The sequence below is a fragment of the Macrobrachium nipponense genome, chromosome 39 (genome assembly GCF_015104395.2).
Source record: "Macrobrachium nipponense isolate FS-2020 chromosome 39, ASM1510439v2, whole genome shotgun sequence".
Lineage (NCBI taxonomy): Eukaryota > Metazoa > Arthropoda > Malacostraca > Decapoda > Palaemonidae > Macrobrachium > Macrobrachium nipponense.
The window spans coordinates 51834017-51848053 of record NC_061099.1 but is presented as its reverse complement, the minus strand read 5'-3'; the positions used below and the strand labels follow the sequence as shown (position 1 = coordinate 51848053).

At 36.4% G+C, this 14037-nt stretch overlaps 1 protein-coding gene and 1 long non-coding RNA gene across 4 annotated transcripts in view; one reads left to right on the top strand and one right to left on the bottom strand.

The window, feature by feature from the left end:
* LOC135210346 (probable histone deacetylase 1-B) overlaps positions 1 to 14037 on the top strand; it is a 313625-nt gene that overhangs the window by 94682 nt on the left and 204906 nt on the right. The gene's annotated exons all lie outside the window — the stretch shown is intronic.
* LOC135210344 (uncharacterized) overlaps positions 1 to 14037 on the bottom strand; it is a 91934-nt gene that overhangs the window by 61018 nt on the left and 16879 nt on the right. The window contains exon 3 of one of the 3 annotated variants that reach the window (XR_010313505.1): positions 3524 to 3979. The exons of the other annotated variants lie outside the window; for them this stretch is intronic. This is a non-coding gene — a long non-coding RNA (uncharacterized LOC135210344). Of the gene's footprint in view, positions 1 to 3523; positions 3980 to 14037 lie in introns of those variants that run through there. 3 annotated transcript variants of the gene reach the window in all.

Genomic DNA, 14037 nt, shown 5'->3' with positions numbered 1-14037 from the left:
AAACACGAGAAAGCGCTTCTGCCTGTCATTATATATATACATTATATATATATATATATAATATATATATATATATATATATATATATATTATATATATATCCTCCTTTGATAAAGGTGGAAGTTAGTCCACCGAAATATATGTAGTACTAAGCTTTAAACCAGAGTGTTTTAAATGGGCCTTTTTATACTTGAGGCGTATCCTGTTTTAACAGAAGAATTGATTTTCACACACACACACACACACACACACACACACACATATATAAATATATAATATATATATATATATATATATATATATATATATATATATATATATTATATATATATATATATTATAAAATCACAATTAAGAAAACCGGTAATTAAATGCTGTAGACACCTTGGTAAAGATCATTAGTTTTCACGTTTATGGTCCGCCAAAATTCTCATTTCCCATTCCTTAATTAAGGATGCAGGCTGCAAGGAGATACAATACCATAATAATCATCACAAGAATGGCTGGCAAGCCTGGCATGAAAGATGATAGCGAAACAGGATGATCATTTTTACCTCCCAAAATAATATCTTTGTAAATATTTAAATGTGTGAGGTTATAATAGCTTTGAATAAATATTTACAAAAGAATATTTTTTAAGAAGAGAAAGCGGTGTGTGTTTCAGCTGTCCGTGACGCAAGGGGAAAGAACAAGAACTATTTGGCCGAGTTCACTTAGCGTCTCGAGTTTTCGCTCCTGAGCGAGATTAGAGATTGCAAAGACGTGTAGATTCTCGTTGTTCTGTTTATCTTTACCACATCTATATTTAAATCCTCCTATCGCAGTATTTTTTCTATCTTTTCTCTCAGACAAATCAATCCTCCAATTATCAGTGGAGAACGGTCATGGTATGGTTAAGAGAGCAATGTTCGTTTCAAAAGAAAAAAGATACACACATTCCCTCTCTTTTATACACGCATTCTCCAAGGTTTGAAGTTTGTTTACATAAACTACTGTATTATGGTCGTTCAGGTATCAAGGTCACGCTTGAATTAAAGACTAAATAATCAGGCTAAAGGTGCAAAGCTTAGATATCTGATTCTTCGTTGCGGTGTCTCGTCAACGAGCTGTATGCGAGAATACCGATAGGGTATACTGATGAATTTTTGGTGTCTCCCACCTATACCCTTGCCTCCACCCTGTGGTAAGGGTGTAAGAATACTACCACCACAGGACCTGCGTGTCGTAAAAGACGACAAAAGGACAGCTGCTGCTTTGCAGTCTTTTTTTCAGTCAAAGTCTAGGCCCACCGCTAATAACTGTGGAAACTGCTGCCTTGCAGTCTTACTTTTGAGTAAAAGGTTAGGCCCGCCGCCAATAACTGTGGAAACTGCTACCGTGCAGTCTTACTTTTGGGTAAAAGGTTAGGCCCACCGCCAGTAACTGTGGAAACTGCTGCCTTGCAGTCTTACTTTTGAGTAAAAGGCTAGGCCCACCGCCAATACCTGTGGAAACTGCTGCCTTGCAGGTGGACTTTTTAGTCAAAGGCGAGGCCCACCTCCAATAACTGTGGTTGATGACAGCAAGGGCATGCAGTCGTAAAAACCTCTTTGCCAAATGATAAACCATGCTTGATGTTGTAAGGAAAGGTGTAATCGGCAACCGACCCCTTAGTGTAGGGATAAAGGTGGGAAAGAGGAAGACCTATACCCTTGCCTATCTATTTATTTATGTATTTCTCTCTTTCTTATTTGTGCCAGTTACCTGTCCCCTTCCCATTACCCGCTTTCCTTATCTATCTGCCTTCTATTTATTCGTATATTTCTCTCTTTCTTACTTGTGTCCCTTCTCCCTGTCCCTTTTCTTTTAACGTATTCTTTCACTTATACATGCATAGCGTCTTGGTGCTTTGCTGATGATCAATTTGCATTGTGTCGTCAAGTGGGGACACACCTGCCTTTGTTCCTTGTGCAGAGGGAAGAAGGGATAGAGTTGGCTAATTATCTTCTCCTTAAGCATTTCCAGTGACTCACGTCCCTCAAGTGCCGGTTTTTATTATTATTATTATTATTATTATTATTATTATTATTATTATTATTATTATTATTATTATTATTTTCTTTCTCTGTTTCCATTTTCTCTCAATAAATCTTCTCGCGACATTTCTAAGTTTTTTTTTTCCTGGAGATTTGGCAATGCGGTTATGTGGAATTGTATCCATTTTCTTCTTTCACACTGTTATCCCTACACTAAGGGGTCGGTTGCCTGATGCGCCTTTCCTTACAACATCAGGCATAGTTTATTATTTGGCAAGGAGGTTTTTGCGACTGCATGCCCTTGCTGTCATCAACCACAGTTATTGGTGGTGCATGGGCCTCGCCTTTGACTCAAAAGTAAGACTACAAGGCATCAGTTTCCACAGTTATTGGTGGTGGGTCTAGCTTTCTACTAGAAAGTCCACCTGCAAGGCAGCAGTTTTCCTCAGTTATTAGCGGTGGGCCTAGCCTTTTACTGAAAAGTAAGACTGCAAGGCAGCAATTTCCACAGTTATTGGCGGTTGGCCTAGCCTTTTACTAAAAAGGTAGACTGCAAGGCAGCAGCTGTCCTTTTAGCCGCCTTTTACGACACGCAAGACCTTCGGCGGTAGTATTCATACACTCCTACCACAGGGTGGAGGTGGAATTATATCCACATACTTCATCAACTTTTTCATAATCATACTCCAAGATTCTTTCTTCCTGAATGCTTTCAAATCCGGTTTCGGTGTTGTGTTTGTCACTGGGGTGTGCCACCCGGAAATGATTCAAGATGGAAATAACCAAAAAGAAGGTGATTTTTCTTCTAGTTCGGCTCTTTAGGGAAGATTACCATCCTAGTCATTACCAATGATTAGTATTTCCTTTTACCAATCAGACGAAAACCTATATATAAACAGAACCGAGCATATTTGCAAGTCTCAAAACGTCGAAATCAGGTTTTGTGGAAGAAAGTTAAGATTTGAGTGAACGAACAGTGCATTTTCAGTAATTAGGAGTGCAGGTAAATGCGCGTAAGATTTGTTAACTATTTATGGTCAAATAAATTCGCAAAACATTATGGTAATTTATAAGCTGCAGTTAAAACTCAGAATAGAACTTTTCCTGAACAATATAGACAAACACTAGCTCCAAGTATCTTTCATACATTCTGGAGAATCATACTTCGCCGGGTTCCATCACCCTTCCAGAAAACCTTGAGCTCCATGGGGATAGAAATGAGCCAGTTTCCCGATCTATCAAGAAGGGGGGATACAGGTTGGTTAATGAAATGGGAAAGATACGAACAGCAGTGCCTCCCTTTTGCATTATCAATTATTTTTTCCCCACATCTTTTCTCCTCCTCGATGCTCGCAATGTCCAGCGTCCCAGCTTATCCTGACAATTCTCGTAGATTTCGAATTATTATGCTAAAACTAATTGGGAGAATCTTATGCGCATTCATTTCCATATTTACGCAGCTTAATATGCTCCGGCTCGGTTCAAGGCTTGCTGGGCGCTCGTATGAAAATTTATGATATACTCTCTCTCTCTCTCTCTCTCTCTCTCTCTCTCTCTCTCTCTCTCTTCTGTCCGTTGCATTTTGCATCATTCTCTCCCTCGATTTTCTCTCCATCCTTCTCTGTCTTCCCTTCAATGTTGGTCGTCGCCGTTTCTTTTCTTCTCTCTTGTATTCATATCTCGAGTTCCTTCCATTATGGTCTCTCTCTCTCTCTCTCTCTCTCTCTCTCTCTCTCTCTCTCTCTTCTCTTCTTCTTCTTTTTCTTCTTCTTCTTCTTCCACGTTCGAGGGACACAACAGCTCTTCCTTCCTTTTTGTCCCTTGAAAGTCATTTCAGTCATTAGTCATTTTGGTCAAGTTAAGTGACCTTAATTCTTGTTTTGAACTCGATTCGGTATCTTGACTATTCCGATCTGTGATTTATGAAGTGGGCGATGGGAGACGTTATTGGAAAGTGGATGATGCTGGAAAAAAAAAAAAAAAAAGATGAGATGAAAGGGTCACTTGACAATTTGTTGAGTCAACAAAACAGAGAGGACACAGAGTATCAATCTCCAGTCGCTGTCTTTGCTGTGCTTTGTTGAACCCCTTGATTAGTTCTCTTCAAGTGTCCTCCGAAGTTTATTGTAACTCTTAGTTTCATTTCTTAATTTTCTGTAAAACTAACATACCGAGATGGATTTTTGTTTGTTCGTCCACAATTTTTCTGTCCGCCCTCAGATCTTAGAAACTGCTGAAGCTAGAGGGCTGCAAATTGATATGCCGATTATCCTCCCTCAAATCATCAAACATACCAAATTGCAGCCTTCTAGGCTCAGTAGTTTTATTTTATTTCAGGTTAAAGTTACATACTCGTGCGTCTGGCAATGCTATAGGACAACCCACCACAAAGCCGTGGCTGAAAGCTTCATGGGCCACAGCTCAAACAGCATCATACACTGTACAGAAAACTCCATTGCGCCAAAGAAACTACGGCGTATTTTTAACTTGTCTGTATATTGCCAACAGTATTTCTTAAAAGTTTGTCATCTTCCGACCTATTCTTGATTGGGAATATTAAAACCCTTTACAATATTTTTTGGGGTGGGTGCCCTGACTGATACAGGAAACCTTGATAATTTCCTCTCTGGAAATCTAAAAAATCTAGCTGTTTTATTATAATATTCAGTTAGATTATTATTGGGAATATTACACTTCTTCGAAAAAAGGAAAAAAAAGTTTTAAAAGTCCCATGGTACACGAATATACATGTTGTTATTCGGCTGAAATGTCAAATGTGGCCAGCATTGAGAAGTTCGCCTATAGCAGTGGTTCTTAACCTGGGGGGTGCGCCACCCCTAGGGGGCCGTCAGCAATTTCCAGGGGAGGAAAAAACTGTAACTATATTCGTTATTCTCTTTACAAGCATGAGAAACTTATCATTCAGAAGATTATGAAAAAAATGCTAAAGTATCGCCTGGTAACTTTACTCTCCTATAGAATCTACTCTAGTTAGGCTCGTTGGCTGACTATGTTTCGTAATTATTGACCTCCCTTCTTATCCTTCAAAACCCCTTCTCTCAATTTTTTTTCATTTTCCTTTAAATCTGGGAGGGAATTTTACTCATAGATGCAAGGGGGGCGTGAAAGAAAGGGCCATCTCTTAGAGGGGGCGGGGAAATAAAAAGCTTAAGAACCACAGTCGTCTCGTTTCTATCGTTTCTGAGAGGACATGAAAATAAAATAGATGATTCTCTGGGTATTTAAAACTCCCGTCGTTGAAATACATCAACGAAAATGCTATTAAATATCTAAGATGCCATTTCGTATCCTTCAAGGTCTGTCTATTCCATGACAGTTTGTTATCTCAGCGCAGGGCTCTTCTGCCTGCTCCATTGGAACGTAGGCTCGTTGTGAATAATTGGGACATCAATTTTCAAATAGTTTTACCTGAATAGAGCTCTGTCATTAAATATATATATCAGAAAACATAATTCTTCGAATACGTATAACATCAAGCATGTAAGAAGATCAAGGGCAGGTCGTATGAATAAAAAGTAAAAAGAAGAAGAAGAAGAAGAAAAAAAAGAGCTGAAGATTCAGGCGGAAAAAGACGATAAATGCCACGGACCTGCAGTGACGGTAGAGCACAGATGATGACGATGATGACACTAAATAAGGATTAATAGTCTACTTATGCAAGGATAGTTGACCTTAAGTATCAACAGTCTAAAACCACTTTATCTATTTAATACTTGGTTTTTCTGGGGGTGGGAATCGCTTAGGTACACAGGAATTTGTAGTATTCTCAATGGGGATTTTTGTTAATGCAAAAACAAATCGAAATTCTCTGAGCTGCTAATACCCAATCTAGCTTCATTAGTCAAGGAAAAACTAATGCAATAAATGGATTAACAGAAGGAAAAATTACTCTACGTAAACGCATTAGGCCCTCAAATGTTAAAAAAAATTTATATTAAAATATAGTCAAATACAATTATTTTTTCCTTAGGCTTTTGAGATATACAGAGATAATGGTAACATTGCCAATTCCTTCAGATCTCCTGCTGTATTATCATTAGAATATTTTTCTGTGGATTGGATTATCATCAATTTCAAGTCATAACCATGTTCTAAACTTGCAAATGGTAATTTTCTTTTTGATGACAAAGAATGATCATGTTTTGGGCCAGAAGCATCATAAGTGGCCTCCTACAAATTTCTTCTAAAAGGAATCTTCCATTAAAATCTCGAGTAGCTGTGTATTAGAGTTAGTGCGTGTTACTTACCTTGGAAAGTACTAGCATTCATGTCCTCTTGGGTTACCAAGACGTCATATTGCTCATAAGATATTTACCACTCCTCTGACCGTCCAACTGCCATACTACGCGATGGTGTTGTGGTTCAGCCAAGGCCTAGGGTTCAGCCATCATCTTTCGTACATTATTGTTTTATCATTAATTTACTCTTACTGCAAATCATTCTAGTTTACTATATATCTCTTCTGTTGGCGTTCTCTTTCTCTGTCAGGCGTATTTTCTATTGGGCAGAATATGCGACTAGTGTAACTTACAAGGAGTCAAGCGAGTGAGGGGAGATACAAAGAGGCCGATTCCGTCTGTTGCTGTATTCATCATTTTACCTTATTCTCCTCGTTTCTAAAAGACTTATCTTCATCAGCCATACTTCACCTTTTTTTATTAGACCAAGATGCCATTGAAATTGTGAATATTTGTCTTTATTGTTACTTTCAATTGGAGATACAATTTTAAAGTCTTTCAGAAGTGGGAGAACTAGGGATCTCGACGAAAAACGTTTTCAATGATGTTTTCATGTTTTTCTTGTTTTTTTTTTCTTTCGTCCTTAATTTCCCCTTTTTAGAGGCTGCAACGTCACTTTTCTCTCTCTCTCTCTCTCTCTCTCTCTCTCTTCTCTCTCTCTCTCTCTCTAATAATTCTCTTGATTTCGCTATAGACAAGGGTATAATACTGTCTATTTCATCGGTCTTTGCACAGAAACATTCTGTTTATTTCAACAAATTTGTCATCATTATTTACTAACAGTCACCAGTTCTTCTTGATGTTACAAACACAAAACACCACAATTAGATACAAAACGCTCCAAATGACACTCGCCGTTTTGAAAACATTGGCGTTAAATGTTGTTCTTCTTCGAAGAGAAAGATTTGTGACCTGATTCGATGATTAAACATTGGAGTGAAAACTTAACATTTGATCAATAATGACAAATCTGACTATCCCAGTACCTAGGAATTTTACACTGTCTACAGTAGAGACAAAAGAATACAAAAATAACATCAGCAAAATATCGTAACATGCTTATAAACGTCTAATGCTTGATATAAATAATAAAAAATTATTTATTACACTGCCAGCTAAAACAGTTACTTACTGTAGTAGTAGTAGTAGTAGTAGTAGTAGTAGTAGTAGTAGTAGTAGTAGTAGCATCAGCAGTAGTGGTAGTAATACTACTAGTAGTAGCAGTAGTAAGGAGGTAATCCAGAAATGGTTAACACGTCACAGTACAAGTAAATCTCCTGGAGAAGTCTTATTTACTCGCAAAGAAGTATTTGGTAAAATTCAAGGACATTAAAATCCAACTAAAACTCCTTGCAAGTATAAAGCATTGTTTTCTAGTATATCCCACGATCCTAAAGCATAGCTCTTTATTATAAAAACAGAAAGTGCTAAAGGAATAAGTTTCCGATTTTGAGTCTCATACCACACGAAAAAAACATCCCTTTTTATGTAGAGAGTCGAGAAGTTCTCATACCACACGAAAAAAAACATTCATTCTTATGTAGAGTCGAAAACAGGATAACGTTATTGCTTTTGCGTTTTTGTCCTCATTTTCAGTTTCATTCTTTCGGATATATATTTCATAAATGGTAAAATGGACTACCACTGTTACATCTTGTGTAGGAAATCAGATGCAGCAGAAATATCAATAACTTCCAAGAAATGAAAACTGGACAACTGTTCTACAGCCCAACTGTCTCAGTGGATCGATAGTGCAGTTTTAAATAGTTCATTTGGCTTTACTCTTTTGCTTTTGTATAAATCGGGTTAAAATTCTTTTCATGTAAAATGTAAAATATTTGTTTTTCATTAGTTTTTTTTTATTTTCATTTATGTATTTATTCATTATTATTTTTTTTGCCTGGAATCTTTTAAATTTTGTAGGTGGGTATACCAGCTTGCTGCTACACTCCGTTTGATGTATATCAATAAACTTTTTGAATTTGAATTTGAATTTACTCTTCACACTGCTCGTTCAAGTTTCTTCAAAGGTGCTAAGAATTATTTATTTTTATCGATATATGCAGTGATATTAAATTTGCATAGGACGTGAACTTCAGTTAAAGTGCAATACTTTCATAAAGGTTTTCAAAAGAGATTGAATTGCAGCTTTCACTTTTTTGTAAATTAGATTTTTACTTTTATTATCAGCACAATTTTACACTCACTATTCATATATCGTATATACACAATTCCGTGTTTGTTTGCGTTTACATATACAAATATTTCACAGCATGAAAGAATATAATTTCTCTCTCTCTCTCTCGCTCTCTCTCTCTCTATAATATATTAATATCATATATATCCGATAAGCTATATTTATATATTATTATATATTATAATATATATAGATATATCTTAAATAAGTGTTGAAAATGTGAACGGTAGAGAGAGAGAGAGAGAGAGAGAGAGAGAGAGAGAGAGAGAGAGATTATATTTTAATGCTGTGCAATATTTGTACGTAAACATGAACGAACACGGAATTATGTATAGACGTCATAAGAATACCGAGTGTACCATTGTCCTGATAATGAAAGTAAAAATCTAATTTCAAGTCAATACACAAACAAAGGGTTTTGGCGGAACATGAGTAAAAGCCAGGACATACAAACCTGGTGGGGAAGACCTAGAAATGAAAGTACTGCAGAGATGACGTGAAAATAGGTTATTGGAAAGAAGGTCCTATCATCCGGGGTGAAAGGTTCAGGTGGATGGTGCAGTCTTTTTAGAGGGCTCGATACGCTGCTGATGAGCGTTGTGTGAGGTGAATGGAAAAGCCAATGTTGTGAAAGCTTTCTGCAATAGTTGTTCATCCACGAATAGACGGTTGAAATACGAATATAATAGCGACCGTTTGGTTGTTCTTTCTGGAATTATCCATATATATATATATATATATATATATATATATATATATATATATATATATATATATATATATATATATAATATATATAACATATATAATATATATAATATATAAAGTATATAAGGCCCATTAAAACAGAGTGTTTTAATGGGCCTTTTATACTTGAGACGTATCCTGTTTTAATAGAAGAATTTATATATATATATATATATATATATATATATATATATATATATATATACATATATATATATATAATATAGATAAAGATATATGAAGATATATGCCAGGAAAAATAAACAAAGGAGTAACTGCGAGACCTTTTCGACGTTTCCACGTCCTTTACTAAGCAGTTCTGCTTAGTAAAGGACGTGGAAACGTCGAAAGGTCTCGCAGTTACTCCTTCGTTTATTTTTCCTTCGTGGCATATATCTTTATTTATGGATTTATCTCGTTCCTAACTTTCGTGATTCAGTTAAAACATATATATATATATATATATATATATATATATATATATATATATATATATATATATATATATATATATATATATATATATTTACTTATGCGAAGCTCAACTAAAACGGAGTGGTTTAGGCTCCAGATTCTTTGATTGACAAAGTCACATAAGCGTCGAAGACATCTTCGGATGCTATAGTACTTGGTAAACTGTACTATTGTAAATTTAAAAATCTGGAATCTAAACCACCCCGTTTTACTGAAGCCTAACACGATTAGTTTGAATACATATACACAGTATATTTGTATAACTTATTTTGTGAAAATATATATTATACATACACACACGTAAATATATATATATGGCGACTGGTAAAAATGTTGTTACAACAGAACTCCTTCTAATAAAAGGAGCCCATAAAAACGCCAAAACATAGAGAGAAAATACTATATTTCACAGACTGCTGTCTCTTTCTTCAGGTATATGGTATGTATGTATGTAAAATGAGTACCACTATGGCCACCAAGGCAAGTGAACCAACCTATGTATGCATACCAAGGTCATTACGCCTGGGGTTGGTCTCCAGGTGATGAACAGCTGCTGGGCAGGATTAAAGATTTTCTGATACCCACCGGTTTTTCTTTTAAATTACATCAAATGTCATGTGTGGAATGGGGTCAAGGATATAGGCATAATTTTAGATTAACCTAATTTCCATTTTTCAGCAATAACGCTGCGTATTCTAAGAACTCCACTTATTTTAGAGACAATGTTGAAGGAACAATATCTACAAAAAGTACTCTATACTCTCGGCCAGTTACAGCTTAGTTTTTATATCGAATCATTCTGACATTACTTTAAGTCCTTGTTCCTTTGCATCCCAACCCCAACCCCCAACCCGCCACAACACACACACACACACAAAAATATCAATTCTGGACAAGATGTTCGAGTGAGATTTAAGAAGGAAACCAAAGGGATTCAGAGTATCTTGTTAACGTCCTTGGCCCCTCCTTGGCTAATCCAGCACCTAGTTTAATCCAAGACAGCTGTCCCTCACCTGAAGGCCTTTCTCAAACGTATTAACCCCCTTGGTGGGCATAGGCATGAAGTGGCTACAAACCCCTTGCACTGTCTTGATTTCACTTCCCTAGTGGTCATACATTCAGATATAATATATGTATGTATGATATATATATATATTTATATATAATATTATTATATATATATTAATAATTATATCAAAAGAGAGAGATATATATTATATACGATATATTATATATATATAAGAGTGAGAAAGAGAGAGAGTATATATTATACATATATATATATATATATATATAATATACAATATATATATATATATATATATATATATATATATATATAGATATATATATATAATATATGACTGGTAAAAGTGTTCTGTAACAACAGAATTCCATCTAATAAAAGGAGCCCATAAAAACACCAAAATGTAGAGAGAAAAAGTACTATATTTCAGAGACTGCTGTCTCTCTCTTCAGGTATATACCTGAAGAGAGAGAGACAGCAGTCTCTGAAATATAGTACTTTTCTCTCTACATTTTGGTGTTTTTATGGCTCCTTTTATTAGATATATATATATATATATATATATATATATATATCTATATATATAGAGAGAGAGAAGAGAGAGAAGAGAGGAGAGAGAGAGAGAGACGAGAGAGAGAGAGGAGAGAATGAATGAATTAGGATAAAACAAAAAACTCAATCACACAAAATGTAAAAATGTCACAGGAAAAAAAGTCACAGTAATCTATGGAGGCCGGCAATATAGAAATAAATATTGGCAGGTTGGTCAACAGTGTTAAGCAAGATTCCCCCCCCCCCCCCCCCTTCCCCCCAAGACCCATACCCCCATAGATAGGCCTTTCCCCCGGCTACTGCCCCTCTGCTCCCAATACCCAAAAGGATTGCATGACGTCAGTCAGTCGGCTGTCCTATTTCCACTGCTTTTGACTGTTGAAGCTTTATAATGCCCTCATTCTCTGAGAATGCATTTATCCAGAGTTGTTTCAGAAAAAGGGGTTGCTTTTATATATATTTATGTATCGTGCGACCCCGAAATTTTCACGGCCCCCACCCAAAAAACAAATATATATTTTATCATGTACCTCGTAATCATGCGAATTCCTATAATATTTTGAGAGCGTCAATTCATAAGGTTGTTGTTGGCGTCACTTCATAAGGTTGTTGGTTCAGCATCGCCAATCGCTGACCTGAGTCAAAAAACAAAAACAAAAAAATCCCCCTAGATAATAAAATAACCGTACATCTGCCAAGCCTCAAGAGTCCTAATTATATCTCTCTGAGGAACATATCGGGAGTGAGCGTAGATATGTTTAAGAATTAGCTCGACAAATATCTAAGCTGCATCCCAAACCATCCAAGATTGGAAGATGCAAAATATACCGGAAGATGCATTAGCTAGTCTCTGGTAGACATTAGAGGTGCATCACACTGAGGGACCTGGGGAAACCCGAACGAGTTGTAAGGTAAGGTAAGGTAAGGTCTCTCATGAAAAGATACTGCTAATTTGACCAAAATGTGGTGCACACAGGAAATACAGCTTTGAAGACAAAAAACAAACAAAACATATGAATTGTATTGTTGTTAGTCGCGTGGAGTCTCAAGGGTGTGACCAACAGATAAAGAAAAAACGGTATATGTCTGAAGACATTTCTCCTTTCTACAAATATCTTGATTTTTAATATCGTTTTTAAAGAATAAATTGGTAAGCAAGGAAATATGAAATAAAGCATAACAGAGCAAGTTTGACGAATGAGAAAATCGTATACAGACATCTCTCTCCCTCCGACAAAATAATAGATTGGAAACAATGACTGAACATTGCTTGAATGCAATATGGCAACAAAGATTTGGACTGACTTACAAGAAATAGATCCCCTATTTCTATGACATTAATTAAAAACTTTCAAGTATCTAATTATGTAATTATGATAAATGTACATTTACAAGTACTGTCAGAGTAGTTAAGATAAAAAAACAAAAAAGCTGTATGAATTTTGAAAGAGATTTAGAGGAAAAGACGAGAGAGAGAGAGAGAGAGAGAGAGAGAGAGAGCAGAGCAGAGCGGAATAGGAAGTAGATTAAAGTACCTGGAGATGAAAATCCCCTATAATCTTATAATTATAGCTTCAAGGTTTGTCTCAAAGACATTCAAAGGTCTGTCACATTGTGACATTTTTTTCCTTAACCGAAATTATGACTTTTTTTCCTGTGACATTTTTCCCGGCTACCGTGTAGGCATACCTATCAATCCTATGCAGACTACAAATGTTATCTTTTTTTCAGGGGAAGAGAAGCGAGAGAGAGAGAGAGAGAGAGAGAGAGAGAGAGAGAGAGGGGGGTGAGGGGGGGGGGGGTGGGTTTGATGAAAATGCAGAGAGAGAGAGAGAGAGAGAGAGAGAGGTTTGATGAAAATGCAAGAGAGAGAGAGAGAGAGAGAGAGAGAGAGAGAGAGAGCGAGAGAGAGAGAGAGCGAGAGAGAGAGAGAGGGAGGTTTGGATGAAAATGCAAGATGCAAGATGCAAGAAGAGGAGAAGAGAAGAGAGAGAGAGAGAGAGAGAGAGAGAGAGAGAGAATGAAAATGCAAGAGAGAGAGAGAGAGAGAGACCTTACAGACCTTACAGTTCGTTCGGGTTTGCCCCAGGTCCCTCAGTGTGAGGCACCTCTAATGTCTACCAGAGAGTTGCTAGTACATCTTCCGGTATATTTTGCATCTTCCAATCTTGGATGGTCTGGGATGCAGTTTAGATATTTGTCGAGCTTATTCTTAAACACATCTACGCTCACTCCTGATATATTCCTCAGATGAGCTGGCAACGCATTGAATAGACGCTGCATTATCGATGCTGGTGCGTAGTGGATTAATGTCCTGTGTGCTTTCCTTATTTTTCCTGGTATAGTTTTGGGCACTATTAATCTACCTCTACTTGCTCTTTCTGATATTTTTAGTTCCATGATGTTTTCTGCTATTCTTCTATCTATGTCCATGCCTGAATTATCATGTAGCGTTCTCTTCTCCTTCGCGACTATATAATTTTAAGGATTGTAGTCTTTCCCAGTAGTCAAGGTCCTTAACTTCCTCTATTCTAGCTGTAAAGGACCTTTGTACACTCTCTATTTGTGCAATATCCTTTTGATAGTGTGGGTACCATATCATATTGCAATATTCAAGTGGACTACGAACATATGTTTTATAAAGCATAATCATGTTCAGCTTTTCTTGTTTTGAAGTGCCGTAACAACATTCCCATTTTTGCTTTACATTTTGCCAACAGAATTGCTATTTGATCATTGCATAACATGTTCCTATTCATCATCACA